This window comes from Molossus molossus, unplaced genomic scaffold (genome assembly GCF_014108415.1).
Source record: "Molossus molossus isolate mMolMol1 unplaced genomic scaffold, mMolMol1.p scaffold_m16_p_13, whole genome shotgun sequence".
Classification (NCBI taxonomy): Eukaryota; Metazoa; Chordata; class Mammalia; order Chiroptera; family Molossidae; genus Molossus; species Molossus molossus.
The window spans coordinates 48177462-48193902 of record NW_023425348.1 but is presented as its reverse complement, the minus strand read 5'-3'; the positions used below and the strand labels follow the sequence as shown (position 1 = coordinate 48193902).

The 16441-nt window shown below is 37.5% G+C and overlaps 1 pseudogene; it reads right to left on the bottom strand.

Moving 5' to 3' along the window:
• Window positions 1–9007: 9007 nt before the first annotated feature.
• Window positions 9008–12067, bottom strand: LOC118628944 (annotated as a pseudogene).
• Between the last annotated feature and the right edge of the window lie 4374 nt (window positions 12068–16441).

The window sequence follows — 16441 nt, the reverse complement described above, 5'->3', positions numbered from 1 at the left end:
CTGAATAAACGGTTCTATTGCTTCGCATCCTAACCTACATTTGCTATTATTTTATTTATTTTTAATTTTAGCCATTTTTAGTGGTGGGTAGTGAGATCTTACTATACTTTTTAAATTTACAATTCCTTAGAGAAACATATGTTGAGTACCTTTTTGTCTGTTTATTTTCTATCTGTAAATGTTCTTTATGAGGTGTCTAAACAAATATTTTGCTCAAATTTTAATTGGGTTATTTTATTTTACATGTATTTAGTTGTAGATTTTGATTATTTTTAAATCAAGTTGAGAAAATTCTTTATTCCCTGTTTGCTAGTATTTTATTATAAATATGTGTTGTGTTTCCTTTAAAGATTTTTCTTTAACCATTCATATGATGAATATGGTTTTTCTCCTTTAGGCTGATGTCCTGGGTTATTTTTGTTGATTGTCTTTTACATGATGAATCAGCCTTGCATACCAGGAGTAAACACTAATGAGTCATAGTATATAGTTATTTTTATAAATTATTAGTTTCAGTTTGCTAATTTTTATCAAGGACTTTTGCATCTGTTCATGAGAAATATTTTTGACACCTAGTCTATATTTTTTAAGTCATTTCTTTTTACTATCTTTAACTGGCTTTTGTGTTAGGGTATTTCCAGCTTTAAAAAAAAAAAAAAAAAGAAAAGTGTTTTTGTTGTTATTGTTTGTTTGTTTTTTTGTTTGTTTGTTTGTTTTCCTGGAAACAATTTTGGATAATTAGTATAATTTTCTTTTTCTTTAATGTTTGGTGTTTAATGTTTCTTTAATGTTTCACTGGTGACAGTGAAACCATCAAAATCTGATTTTGGCAAGAAGATAATTAATTAGTGATGCAATTTAGTTAATAAATATAGAGACATTTAGGTATTTAGAACTGTAAGTTTCTTTATGTGGGCTTTACATTATAAAAATATCTGAGAGAAAACTGGACCTAAAGATATTTTCAGTGCTTTTGCCACTAAATTCGAATTGTCTTGTAGGGCATGGAAATATACAAAAAGTTGATACTTAGAGACATAAACATTATGACTATAAAAGTCTGTGTTAGAAAATGCATATAAGGTAGCCCTTAAAAAGTTAACAGAAAATGCCATTACTTACAGATTAACACATCTGAATCTTATCAATCAGTCCAACTCAAAATATACATAAATTTTCTCTCTGAAGGTAGAATACTGTGAAGTTAGTATCTTTGGCAATGCTTTTGGTAATCCTGTGTGGCATTGAAGGAGGGGTGTCACATATTAGATGGAGATTTAAAATCAGTTTATAAACTTAAATCATTTATTAATGTAAAAAATCAAATTTTATTTTGTTTTATTCTTAAATATTATTACATTTGAGTTGTCCTTAAAATGAGGCACAGTGTCCAAATTAAGAAAAACACTGGAGAAATGTTGGATGCACTTTTTTTTTCTTTTATGAATTTTTATTTATTTTTTTTGTTACAGATATTTTACCTTTTTAACCCATTGGCACCCCCCACCCCACCCCACCCCCACCCCGTCCCCGGCTTAGTTGTCCAAGTCCATTGGTCATGCATACATGCATATAAGTTCTGTGGTTTATCTCTTCCCACCACCGCACCGCCCCATCCCCTCTTCTGAGGGATGTCAGTCTGTGCCCTACTTCCATGTGTCTGGGTCTACTGTATTCCTCAGACTGTTATGTTCATTATATTCCGTATATAAGTGAGATCATGTGGTATTTGTCTTTTTCTGCTTGGCTTCTTTCACTTAGGATAATACTTTCCAGGTCCCTCCATATCGTCTCAAAGGATAAGAGATCTTTCTTTCTTACCGCTGCATAATACTCCATTGTGTATATGTACCACAGCTTTTTTATCCATTTGTCTACTGGTGGACACTTGGGCTGTTTCCAGATCTTAGCTATTGTAAATAGTGCTGCTACGAACATGGGGGTACATATATTCTTTCTGATTGGTGTTTCAGGCTTCTTAGGGTATATTCCTAGCAGTGGGATCACTGGGTCAAATGGAAGTTCAATTTTTAATTTTTTGAGGTAGCACCATATTGTTTTCCATAGCGGCTGCACCAGTCTGCATTCCCACCAGCAGGGTATTAGAGTCCCCTTTTCTCCACACCCTCGCCAACACTTGTTGTTTGATGATTTGTTGATGGCGGCCATTCTGACAGGTGTGAGGTGATACCTCATTGTTGTTTTAATTTACATCTCTCTGATGATTAGTGATGTTGAGCATTTCTTCATATGTCTTTTGGCCATTTGTATGTCCTGTTTGGAGAGGTGTCTATTCAGCTCCTCTGCCCATTTTTTAATTGGGTTCTTTGTCTTCCTTTTGTGGAGTTGTATGAGCACTCTATATATATTGGAAATTAACCCCTTATCTGATACATCATTGGCAATGATGTTCTCCCATACAGTGGGTTGCCTTTCCATTTTGATGATTGTTTCTTTTGCTGTGCAGAAGCTTTTGAGTTTGACGTAGTCCCATGTGTTCATTTTCTCCTTTATTTCTATTGCCTTAGGTGATGTATCAGTGAAAATTCTGCTCCGTATGATATCCGAAATTTTGTTGCCTACATTTTCTTCTAGAATTTTTATGGATTCACGGGTCACATTTAAGTCTTTTATCCATTTCGAGTTTATTTTTGTGTATGGTGTAAGTTGATGGTCTAGTTTCATTTTTTTGCATGTAGCTGTCCAATTTTCCCAACATCATTTATTAAAGAGGCTGTCTTTACTCCACTGTATGCTCTTGCCACCTTTGTCAAATAATAATTGAGCGTATTGCCTTGGGTCCATTTCTGGGTTTTCAGTTCTGTTCCACTGGTCTATATGCCTGTTCTTGTGCCAGTACCAGGCTGTTTTGGTTACAGTCGCTTTGTAGTATAACCTGATATCTGGTATTGTGATCCCACCTACTTTGTTCTTCTTTTTCAAGATTGCTGTGGCTATTTGGGGTCTTTTTTGGTTCCATATGAACTTTTGAAGTATTTGTTCTAGTTCTATGAAATATGTCGTTGGTATTTTGATGGGGATTGCATTGAATCTATAGATTGCTTTGGGTAGTATGGACATATTAATGATGTTAATTCTTCCAATCCATGAACAGGGTATGTGCTTCCACTTTTTTATATCTTCCTCTATTTCCTTTTTCAATGACCTGTAGTTTTCTGCAAATAGCTCCTTTACTTCTTTGGTTAAGTTTATTCCTAGGTATCGTAATTTTTTTGGCGCGATGGTAAATGGGATTGTTTTTCAGTTTCTCTTTCTGTGAGTTCATCATTGGTGTACAAAAATGCCATCGATTTCTTGACGTTAATTTTGTATCCTGCTGCTTTGCCAAACTCATTTATTAAGTCTAATAGATTTTTGACGGAGTCTTTAGGGTTTTCTGTGTATAATATCATGTCATCTGCAAATAATGACAGTTTCACTTCCTCCTTTCCAATTTGGATCCCATTTATTTTTTCTTCATGTCTGATTGCTGTGGCTAAGACTTCCAGTACAATGTTAAATAAGAGTGGCGAAAGTAGACATCCCTGTCTTGTTCCTGTTCTTAATGGAAATGTTTTTAGTTTCTGTCCATTGAGTATGATGTTGGCTGTAGGTCTTTCATATATGGCCTTTATTATGTCGAGATATGATCCCTCTATTCCTACATTGCTGAGCGTTTTTATCAGAAATGGATGCTGGATTTTGTCGAATGCCTTTTCAGCATCTATTGATATGATCATGTGGTTTTTATTCTTCATTTTGTTTATGTGGTGTATCACGTTTATTGATTTGCGAGTATTGTACCAGCCTTGCATCCCTGGAATGAATCCCACTTGGTCATGGTGAATAATTTTTTTGATGTATTTATGGATCCGATTAGCTAATATTTTGTTCAGGATTTTGGCGTCTATGTTCATCAGGGATATTGGCCTGTAGTTTTCTTTCTTTGTACTGTCTTTTTCTGGTTTTGGAATTAGAATTATGGTGGCTTCATAGAATGTGTTTGGAAGTCTTCCTTCTTCTTGAATCTTTTGAAAGAGTTTGTGGAGAATGGGTGTTAGTTCTTTTTTGAATGTTCGGTAAAACTCCCCCGTGAAGCCATCTGGGCCTGGGCTTTTGTTTGCTGGGAGAGTCTTGATTACCTCTTCAATTTCCTTAGTTGTTATTGGTCTGTTCAAGTTTTCTATCTCTTCCGGGAATAGTTTTGGGAGACTGTGTGTTTCTAGAAATTTGTCCATTTCGCTTAGATTGTCGAATTTGTTGCCATATAGTTGTTCGTAGTAGTTGTTAACGATCTTTTGTATTTCTGTGGTGTTAGTCGTTACTTCTCCTCTTTCATTTCTGATTTTGTGTATTTGGGTTCTCTCTCTTTGTTTCTTGGTGAGTCTAGATAAGGGTCCATCAATCTTGTTTATCTTTTCGAAAAACCAGCTCTTTGTTTCATTGATCTTTTGATTGTTTTTTTGGTCTCTATGTCATTTATTTCTGCTCTGATATTTACTATTTCCTTCCTTCTACTTGCTCTGGGGTTTTCTTTTTGTTTGCTTTCTAATTCTTTAAGTTGTGAGGTTAGACAGTCAATTAGAAATTTTTCGTGTTTTTTGAGGTAGGCCTGTAGTGCTATGAACTTCCCTCTCAGAACTGCTTTCGCTGCATGCCATAGATTTTGTGTTGTTGTGTGTTCGTTTTCATTGGTTTCCAGGAAGTTTTTAATTTCTTCCTTGATCTCCTCGGTGACCCATTCATTGTTTAATAACATGCTATTTAGCCTCCATGTGTTGAAATGTCTTTGCATGTTCTTGTTGCAATTGATTTCTAGTTTCATGCCATTGTGATCTGAGAAGATGCTTGATATGATTTCAATCTTCTTGAACTTGTAGAGATTTAGTTTGTGTCCTATCATGTGGTCTATCTTTGAGAATGTCCCATGTGCACTTGAGAAGAATGTGTATTCTGTAGTTTTGTGGTGTAATTCTCTGTAGATATCTATTAAATCCATTTGGTCTAGTGCTTCATTTAGAGTCTCTGTTTCCTTGCTAATTTTTTGCCAGAGGATCTATCCAGTGCTGTCAATGGGGTATTGAAGTCCCCTGCTATGATTGTATTGTTGTCGATTTCTCCTTGGAAGTCCTCCAGAAGATGTTTAATATATTTTGGTGCTCCTATATTGGGTGCATATATGTTTATCAAGGTTATATCTTCCTGTTGGATAGATCCTTTCAATATTATATAGTGGCCTTCTTTGTCTCTAGTTATGGTCTTCATTTTGAAATCTATTTTATCAGATATGAGAATTGCTACCCCAGCTTTTTTTTGCTTTCCATTTGCTTGGGAAATTTTTTTCCATCCCTTCACTTTCAACCTATGTGAGTCTTTTGTTGAGAGGTGGGTCTCTTGTAAGCAACATATAGATGAGTCATGCTTTCTTATCCAACCAGCTACTCTGTGTCTTTTTATGGGAGCATTCAGTCCATTTACTTTTAAAGTGATTATTGATATGTACTTATTTATTGCCATTTTTCTTTAGTGTGGTTCTATTTTTCTTCCCATTTCTACTGCTAAATACATCAGTCCTTTTAACATTTCTTGCAGTGCTGGTTTGGTGCTAATGTATTCCCTTAGACTTTTTTTGTCTGGGAAGCTCTTTATTTGATCTTCTATTTTGAATGATAGCCTGCTGGGTAGAGTAGTCTTGGATTCAGATTCTTGTTTTTCATGACTTTGATTCCTTCATGCCATTCCCTTCTCGCCTGTAGTGTTTCTTATGAGAAGTCAGCTGAGAGCCTTATGGGGTTTCCTTTGTAGGTAACCTGTTGCTTCTCTCTTGCTGCTTTTAGGATTCTCTCTTTGTCTTTAATTTGTGGCATTTTAATTACTATGTGTCTTGGTGTGGGCCTGTTTGGGTTCTTCTTACTTGGGACTCTCTTTGCTTCTTGAACTTGAATGGCTTCTTCCTTCATCAAATTAGGGAAGTTTTCTCTCACTATTTTTTTGAATATATTCTCTATCCCTTGCTCATTTTCTTCTTCTTCGGGGACTCCTATGATGCGAATATTATTACGTTTCCAGTTGTCCCATAGTTCTCGTAAGCTGTCTTCCTGTTTTTGTTTTTTTTTTGTTCAGGTAGAGTGGGAGGGGCAGAGAGGAAGAGAGAGAGAAACATCGATGTGAAAGGGACACATCGAGTGGCTGCCACCCGCACGACCAACCAGGGCCGGGACAAACTGCAACCAAGGTACATGCCCTTAGCAGGAACCGAACCCGGGTCTCTCGGGACCGCAGGCCGATGCTCTAACCGCTGAGCCAAACCGGCCAGGGCTTCCTGTTTTTTAATCGTTTTTTCCTTTTGATTTTCTGATTGGTTGATTTTTTCTACCCTGTCTTCTAATTCACTGATCCAGTCCTCAGCTTCCTCTACTCTCCTTTTTAAACCTTCCAATGTGTTTTTCATTTCTGATATGTCATTTTTTTATCTCTTCTTGTTGGTTTTTAATTCCCAATTGGCTTATTTTCAGTGTCTCTATGTCCTTACTCATGCTGTTCAGCTTCCTCAAGATCATGGCTCTGAATTCTAGCTCTGTTAACATGCCTAATTGCTCCACATTGATCTCATCTTCAGTGGAGGTCTCTTGCTCTTTCATTTGGCTTCTGTTTCTGTGTTTCACCATTTTGGCTATCACTGTGGGCTTTGGAGCCTGTCAAGTTCTCCCTGTGGGTGTTGTTGTTCTGCTGTTTGTGGCTCCCTCTCCTGTGTTTAGATGAGCGAGGGAGGACCCACGTTGAACACCACTGTCAAGTCTTACTTTCCTGGTTAAAGTTGCCAGCCCAGGAAACGTACTGTTATCCTCTAGCTTTTTGCCCGGAGGCTAGCAGTCTAGGTTACTTGATGAGTTTTGGGTTGTCAGTTGATTGAAAAACTCCCTCTGGTGCTCAGCCAAGGGGCTTTCACGAGGGTGGGGCAGATGCTGGTTGTCAGTGAGCCTCAATTAGCACTTCAATGGCCCACAGGGTGGGGTTGGATCTCCGAGGGAGGGGCTGCTGCCTCTCTCAGAGCCCTGGGAAGGAGCAATGTGGCCACCGTCCTGGGTGGCAACAACTCAGCCAAAGCTCTGAGCGCCCTCCAAACCCCGAGTGTCTCCACACAGTTCCAGTCCAGTCTGCCCTCCCTCTGCCGGAGCCCAAGGTGAGTGGCTGTGGCTGTTTCAGCCTCTGTCCCGGCTCTGCGCTGTGGGGCCGCCTGGGAGTGTAACGTGCGGGCGCTGCTCCCAGCTAAGGCCGCTGCCGAGCTTCCAACCGTGGGCTCCCAGCCCCATCTCGCGCCTTCGCAAGCCTACCGGGATCGAGTCAGTGTCCCTTGTTGTATGGTCCTCGCAAGCTGCTTTTCTGTTGCTTTTTCCCGTCGATTTGTCTGTGTTATAGTTGTAATTCCAATTTGGTTCTGGGAGACGGTCTGTGTAGCTCCGTTCACTCCACCGCCATTTTTCGGTCTCTGGATGCACTTTTGAACAAGGAGGCCACCAACAATTTATTATGTGCACCTTCTTATCTCTGAGAGAAAAGAGCCTTTAATGTGCTTAAGGTATTCACAGGAAATAAATTCTTCAGATTATCATATTTAGATATTTCTTGTGTGACCTTCAGAAACTTTTTACTAAAGTCTCTATCTAGTCCATGTTCCTTGCTGAAAAATAATCTTTCATAATCCCAAAATCTGCAGATATGTGTTCTGCCTCATTTAGTCTGTTTCAAAATTTGTACATTCATTTTTCTACCATCAGATGGTGAACTTGCCATCAAAACATTAGTTTCTAGCCTTCTGAGCAGATGTTTTTGTGTCTTATTATTTTTATGTGCATATCAATTCTTCCGATAGAAAATTTAGAAAGAATAATAAAAAGACATGTTTGATTTATATGGTAAAGATATGTCCTTTAAAGATTACACACATTACTTGAAAGAATATCCACCAAATCCTTCTTAAAGTAGCTGACTTTGAAAGCTTATTTTCTACCTGAAGTTGTTTGAGATTTATCTGCTTTTGCAAAGCATCAAGTTTCAAAGGATGAATGCATTCCACAAATAAAGAGGCCTTTGGAAAGAGAGAAGTGGCCCATATAGATAGAAGTTATCCTAAATACATTTAACGCACACACAAACACTCATGGGGAAAAACAACTTATTAAACATGACTTGAAATCCCACTGTTAAAATTCTATACATTCAAGCTTCTCTTACAAACAAAATTTTCATTCTTTAACACTTATGTTTTCAGGTTTTTCACTTCATGTTTCTTCAGCCTAGAGGTTTTTTATGAAGAGTAAAGAAAAGGTGCTCACAAGAAGGACTGAAGACATGGTTTAAAATGTCATAAAATAACCTACTGATGTCCTCAGAGAAATTAGATACATTTAAGTTTATAACTGAGAAATCTACCAACATCTTTCTTATTTTCATTTGAATTTAGTTCTTTTTTCAGAGAAAAGAAGGCAATTGACATAAATTAATTACGCTCATCTAGAATAATATTCTATTTTCAAATACAGAAACATAGAGGTTCTCTGAAACTCCATGATTAAAAATGAAAGGGTTTCACCCTAGCGAGGTAGCCCAGTGGATGACAGCACCATTCTGATGTGCCAAGGTTGCAGGTTCCATCGTGCACAAGAAGCAACCACTGAATATGTAAATGGGTGGAACAACAGATTTATGTTTCTCTCTCCCTCTCTCTCTCCTACCCCTCTCTCCCTTCCTCCAGATTTCTAAAATCAACCAATAAAAAATTAAAGGGACTCCAGTGGGGTGTTTTCTCCTACTGTAATGGATTTCTACATTAGAAGAATAAACACTCAGCACAAATGAAAGAGGAAACATTGGGATTTAAGACAAGAAGGATCTGCAAGATATATTGACATGAGAAACATTTAAAAATATAATCAATGTAAAGTAAGTCAAAAATAACTTTTTTCAGCTATATCCACACCCTCAAGAACTAAGAAAACAATTGACCCTACTTTGAGGTGAAAACTCTTATCATATGCTCACGAATCGGCTTTGTCCTCACAACATAGATAATAGGATTGAGAGCAGGTGGCATAATGACATAGAGATTGGCAACAAGTATGTGGACATAATGGGGAATGTCTTTGCCAAATCTGTGGGTAAGGAAGGAAAAAAGATAAGGTGTATAGAAGACACAGAGGACCCCAATATGTGACCCACATGTGCTCAGGACTTTGTGACAAGCATCTTTATTTTATTTTTTATTATTTTATTTTAATTTTGTTATTTTATTATATTTTATTTATTTAATTTTTATTTTATTTTTTTCCAAATCTTTATTGTTGGATGTAAAATGTATTACAGATGTTCCACATTTTTCCCCCATTGACCCCCTCCTCCCCCCTCCCGCCCCCCTCCCACCTTTTCCCACACTATTGTCTGTGTCCATTGGTTATGCATATAAGTTCTTTGGTTTATTTCTTCCCACCCCCCAATCCCTTTCCCTTTGAGGTTTGTCAGCCTAGCAATGAGTTTGTGCTTCTTAATCCCTTCACCTTTTTCACCCATTCCCCCAACCCCCTTCCCAACTGGCAACCAACAAAATGTTCTCTGTATCTATGAGAATGTTTCTGTTCTTCCTGTTCATTTTGTTTGTAGATTCCATTGTTGATAGATATGTATTCATTGCCATTTTGTTTGTTCATACATTTTATCTTTTTCTTCAAAAAGACCCTTCATCATTTCATATAATAACGGTTTGGTGGTGATGAACTCCTTTAACTTTTTCTTGTCTGGGAAAGTTTTTGTATGTCCATCGATTCTAAATGACAGCTTTGCAGGATAGAGTAATTTTGGTTGTAGGTTCTTGGTTTTCATCACTCTGAATATTTCTTGCCACTCCCTTCTGGCCTGCAAAGTTTCTTTTGAGAAATCAGCTGACAGCCTAATGGGTACTCCCTTGTAGGTAACTAGCTGCCTTTCTCTTGCTGCTTTTAATATTCTCTCTTTGTGTTGAACCTTTGGCATTTTGATGATGATGTGTCTTGGTGTGGGTCTCTTGGGGTTCATCTTGTTTGGGACTCTCTGTGCTTCCTGGACTTGTATGTCTGTTTCCTTCACCAAGTTAGGAAAGTTTTCTGCCATTATTGTTTCAAACAGGTTTTCGATTTCTTGTTCTCTCTCTTCTCCTTCGGGCACCCCCAAGATGCGAATGTTGGCACGCTTGAAGTTATCCCAGAGGCTCCTTACTCTATCCTCATTTTTTTGGATTCTTTTTTCTTTTTGCTCTTCTGATTGGGGATTTTTTGCTTCCTTATATTCCAAATCGATGGTTTGCTCCTTGGATCTACATACTCTATTATTGAAGCTGTGTAAATTATTCTTTATTTCAGTTAATGCCTCCTTTAATTCTAACTGTGTATCCATGATTTCTAACTGGTACTTTTTTATGCTCTTGATGCCCTCCCTAAGTTCACTGAGGTTCTCACTAAGTTCATTGAGCATCCTTATAAGCAGTATTTTGAACTCAGTATCTGTTAGGTTGCTTATCTCCCTTTCGCTTAGTTCTTTTATTGGGGTTTTGTTCTGTTCTTTCATTTGGGACCTGTTTCTTTGTATCCTCATTTTGGCTGCCTCTCTGTGTTTGTTTCTGTGTATTACTTAATGAGAGGTATGGGGCTCTCTGAGACCCGGTGCTGCTCGTTTGAAAGAATTTAGGAAAAACCTGAAGCAGGATCCAAGACAGGCCAATCCTATGGTTAAGCAAGTGGCAACAGCTTGAAAGTTGTGTGGGGCGGGGTGGGGCCTCAGGGAGTCAGCAGGGCGGGGCTACCAGTGTGAGCCAGGTTGCTGGAGTCCCAGATATGGCTTCTGTCTGCGGCCCCCGGGAAGGGCTCACCAAAGGAACAAAGGCCTCTGACAGCACGTTTGTCCCCGAGGAAGCCCCCTCTCCAGCTCTCGCTCCAGTGCCAAACAGCCAGAAGTTATGGGGATTCTCTTCCTGGCACTGGAACCCTGAACGGGACACCTGGTGTGGGACAGGGACCCCTCAGTCCTCAGGAAGGACCTTCCCAGCCGCGGGATCCTCCTGATTTTTATCCACCACGCTTGGGTGTGGGACCAGCCCGTCTCGCCGCTGCGCACTCCGCCGCCGCTGCACCGCCGCCCCCCCTCGCGCCACCGCCCCTCCTACCGGTCTGGATGTAGCTGCTTTTTTTTTTTCTTAGTTCCGTAGTTGTACGACTTCCATTCAGCTTGATTTCAGGCGGTTTTGAATGATGGTTGTTATGTAGTTTAGTTGTAACTTTGATGTGGTTGTGGGAGGACGCAATACCGCATTTACCTATGCCACCATCTTGACCTGTGACAAGCATCTTGAGATGAGGGGCAGAAAACTGCATGGAGGATGTAAGCATAAGAGACCCCAACCAGTGCCACATCCAAAATAAGGAAAAAAGCCACAAAGAGCCCATAGATGTCATGGATTCGAATGCTGGCACAGGCCAACTGGCAATACCCATGTGTTCACAGAAGGAATGGGCAATAATTCGAGCTTCACAAAAAGGCAGACGATGGGTTAGATAAAGAATGGGCAACATGAGCAAAACTGGACACATTATAATGCCCACACCAATGCTTTCTAGCACTTGGGGTGTCAGGATAGTTTTATAGTGGAATGGATGGTGGATCGCCACATAGCGGTCAAAAGCCATTGCCGGTAGAACAGATGACACCATTCCTGTGAAGGTGTGTATCAGAAACATCTGGGCCACACAGGCTTCAAAACCAATTTCATGTGCATCAAGCCAAAAGATACCCAGCATTTGGGGCACTGAGGTTGTGGAGAGGGCCAGATCTATAGCTGATAAAATGGCTAGAAAGTAAAACATGGGATCCCTCAGTGTACGGTCAGACCAGATGATCAGCAAAATTGTAGCATTGCCCAGCAGAGCCACTAAGTACATGGAGCAAAAGGGCAGGGATATCCAGCCATGGGAATCCTCAAGTCCCGGGATGCCTGTAAGAAAAAGGTGTCTGGGTGGAATGTGGTAGTGTTGGTGTGGAACATCTTGCCATCGATAAGAAGAGATGTAGTTGACTGCCCCTAGAAAGAAAAATAAGAGTTATAAATGCAGAGCTCAAAAACTTCTCCCAGGTATAATTTTTACCTGTGTTTTTCTTATTAGAAAACATTATGGTAGATCTCACTCTGAGATATTGGACAAGGATACTTTATACTCATTTATTGAAACCCCACATGAAACTTGGAATGAATTTCAAACATGTCAAGAGTTTATGTTTATATTGAGAACTCAGTCTTTTTTTGAAGACAAAGTATACTTTACTTAAACACATCAGCACAAAATCACAGAACTGCCCATACAGACACCTGCCCATGGAACATGACAATACATATAAGAACATAGGTATACGTAGACATGTAGGATGATAGAAAATCCAGCAGGATTTCTTAAACTTTTTGTTCAGTATCATCTTTCTCAATGATATATATTTAGAAAATCAGATTTAATCCATGCTTTATTAATTCATCCTTCCACATTTACACATATACCCTACAGACAGAAAAAGAGTTGCAAAAAGACAGACACACTGCACTGTACCTCAAATATGAAAATAACTACACAAAACAGGGAAACGCTACAGATAGAAATAACCTCCAAGAGAGAAATGCATCTCTTTACTGCTAGTACTCAGATGGGAATTACATTAAGAATTTCCAGTGTCTACTGGCTGCCAAATTCCAAAGAATATCTCAGGCTATCCAACAATTCTACCCTTCTTTGTACATGTGTCTGGGAGGAATTTTAAGGGGAGCAATGAAAAGATTCACTGGAAGGAGAAGATTTGAAAGTGGTAAAAACATGTTTCCAATGATAATGATAATAGTCAACATCAGGCTGAAAAAATTTATGCTCCTGACCCACCACACTGCACACATGCTCTTCCTCTCTTTCTCCTCCCCTCCCTCCCCTTTTTCCTTTCTTTATTCCTTCATTTTTTTTCTTTCTTCCAGGAAAAAAAGAAGAGACAAGCAGGATTATAAAATAATAAGAAAGGGTAAGAGGAGACTAAGAAGAGAGTGAATGGAGGAAGAAAAAGAGGGGAAAAGGAGAAGGGAGAGAAGGAAGCATAAAACAAAGCAGCAGAAAAGGAGGGTGGTAGGTCGGTTGGTTAATCTCAGCTCCAATTGACTTGCAAGAAAAGTCTAAATTTTGAGTAGTATTTTATTAATAACACTAAAAAATTAGATTTTCCAGCTAGTAAACACACCAATACTGTATATAATGTCTATCTCCAGGCATTTTAGTTCTCTGCTTCCATCTTTGTAATTACTTCTATAAACCTGCACTTAACTCTGGGCCTCTGATAACCTTATTTTAAAATTATTATAATGACAGGAGTAGTGATCCTCATTTATTCCACAACTTTAATGTTTCTATATATATATGGTTAATTTAAAATGTTAGGTTGTCTTTGCATGATCCACAAAATACCTCTTTTAGTCAGGAAATCCTTCCACAATAGTGAGATAGAATACATGAGGTTAATAAGTTTAGTTGTAGCCAACTTCTTAACTGTTAGATAAGAGTCTCTGATCGCTACCCATCTCCATCACACATTTAATAGAAAATTCACTTCCAGCAGGATTAGGGCTAGAGAGCTCTACTATATGTAATAAATGAAATAAAATGTTATACTACCTGTATTTAATTAAGATCCTGATTCTAGGGTGATATCTGAAAACAGAGCCCCCTCAAATGTTCTATATGAACTAGGACCAACACCTCAAAGTCTCTGGAGAAAGATCCTTATTATCTTCAACTTACAGGGACTTTTTGCGGAAACAGACTACCCCCATACACATATATACTAATAGGAAGTCAAAGATAAAAAAACTAATATTACCAAAACATATTCATTGGACATAAACAGAATTCTTATTGCATGAATTTGGTGTCCTGATTTTGTTAGATATTAAAGCAACGCAGATTTAGAACATTAATTACTAATAGATGTATTCTCCTTCCCCATTCATGTCTTAACATTCATAAATCACCTATTAATAACATATCATGGCTATCAAAAAGGACAAAGTATGTCATTTTTTTCCATACAGTACTAGTCTCAATGGTTTTAAATACAAAGTAATAAAAATTAGTTTAACATAACAAAATAATATGAAGTATATTTAAAGATATGAAATCTATGGAAGCCAAAGAAAGATGTGTTCTTCTAATATCACAAAATAAGAGCTAAATGTATTTTTCAAAATAATGAATAAAAAATAAAAGTAAAATTATATTATTTAATTATAGATAAACACAGGAATACCACTTACCAAAGATTCCATTAAGATGGTGATGCAGTAGGCGTATCACTGACTGGGAGATGATAATCCCATTACGTACACCAGTTAAAGCACTTATATGAATAATTCATTGAGTAGGTAGAAATTACTACAGATCTATAAAGAAATGAAAAACAACTCAATATAAATAAAAAAAAACCCAAAAAACTGAAACTTAACCTGCACTTTAAAGGAGGAGAATATCAGTGAGTATAAGAAACACTTTTTATCACTGTTACTCACCAGCAAAATGATAATTGAAACAACATATGACACCCTTCAACCCATCCCGTATATCTGAAATTAAGACTGCTAATTTCAGGTGTTCATAAAGATACGGAGCGTCTACTAACCACTTTGTGAACTGAACATATCTATTAGTTCTAAATATTCCCTGTGGACCAGCAATTACTTTTAGGTAATCATCCAAAGGAAATAGTGATTACGTTCACCAAAATACATATACAAAAATGTTTATGATGATTTTATTTTGTATAGTGAAAAAATTAAAGTCAAATATCAAACAACAGTAGACTATATAAAGTAATTGAATTTCTTTATTAAAGAAAATACTATTTCTGAAGAAATAAAACAACAAATAATAACAAGCAAATACAACTGAACTACCTTACATGCAAAATGGATTAATCTAACTGAATTATTGTAAAGCAGAAAATAGACACATCAAATTATGTTCTTAAGATTTTTTACACAATGCATTTTATGTAGAACTTTGGGGACAAAAAAAACAACAATTATAACTACATAAATCAGTAGATAAAAATAAGAAGGTATGAAGTGAGTAATAAACCAAAGAATAAGTGGGAATTGAAAACATGGGAATAATCGAAAGGCATGCGAGGTAACAGGACTGTCAGGAGGAATTGACAGCTGCACATCTGCCAGATTTCAGGGAGTCTCATGAGAATGCACATGATAAGTGCACTGAAACAAGCCAAATAGAAATGCAACATTGGTAATATTTTCTTTTTATTTTCCTAGAATGTGCTCAATTATTCTATGCCTAGAGAGATCAACTTTTCCTTCCACAGAGTTTGACTGTGCCCTGTTTCTTAGTCACCTACTCCTCCCTTTCTCCCTTCCCTAATACATTCAAATGCTAATTATTTTCATTTGGCACAACATATAATGTAGAGCTGGTATGATTCACCTAGGGAGAGAAATCCTGAAATCATCATATACATCCCTGTGTGTACCACAGTACCTTGCACAATATACTGAATAATATTTCTTATTAAATATTTGTTGAAAAAATACTATGTTATTGACTAGACCAAAAGTCATTTCAAAGCAAAAAAAGTGGAGTCATGTAGGATAAAGGCTAATTACATTTGAGATTTTTGTATTCCATTTTCATTTTACTTTTCTCATTGAGCAAGCATTTTATGTTGTCATATTTTGTGCATATTGATTAAATGACCATGGCCCTAACTGTGCAAGAGAAAAGGCGTAGTCAGTGGGAATCTGGCTACTAAATTAGAGAGTGTAAATAGTGAAATAGTGTTTGCCACATTATAAAGGTTCTTGAAGGCCTGTTGTTAAGGGCTCTCAAGATTGAGGAATTTTGAATCTGGTTGTTCACCATTGGTGATTTGAAATTGTCCATGTTGGGAGAATTTTCATAAGAGAACTACATTTTCCATTTTGTAGTGTCCCCACATTTTGTGTATATCAGTATATGTATAATTTGTATGTGTGTGTGTGTGTGAGTGTATATGTGAGTGTGTATACACACTCCAGCCTGCAAGTGAGCAATGCAAGCACATGTTTAGGAGTATATGTGTACATGCATGAATGTTTCAGAAAAAAATGTTGCAATAAGTGAACAAAGAAGGTGAGGAGGAAAAAGAACTAGAGAGTGTAAGGAATTAAGTATAGTAGAGAGACAGGGAACAGAGAGGGTGGAAGAAAGCATAGAAGTGCGTCATGATATTTAAGATTAGGAGTTTCAGTATTTCTTAAGACTCCAGTTTTTAAAAAATGATTATAGAAATGACCAACAAATGAGAATTGGCAGTGCAATGAGGTGAAGTCTATTTGAGCTAAAAGTTC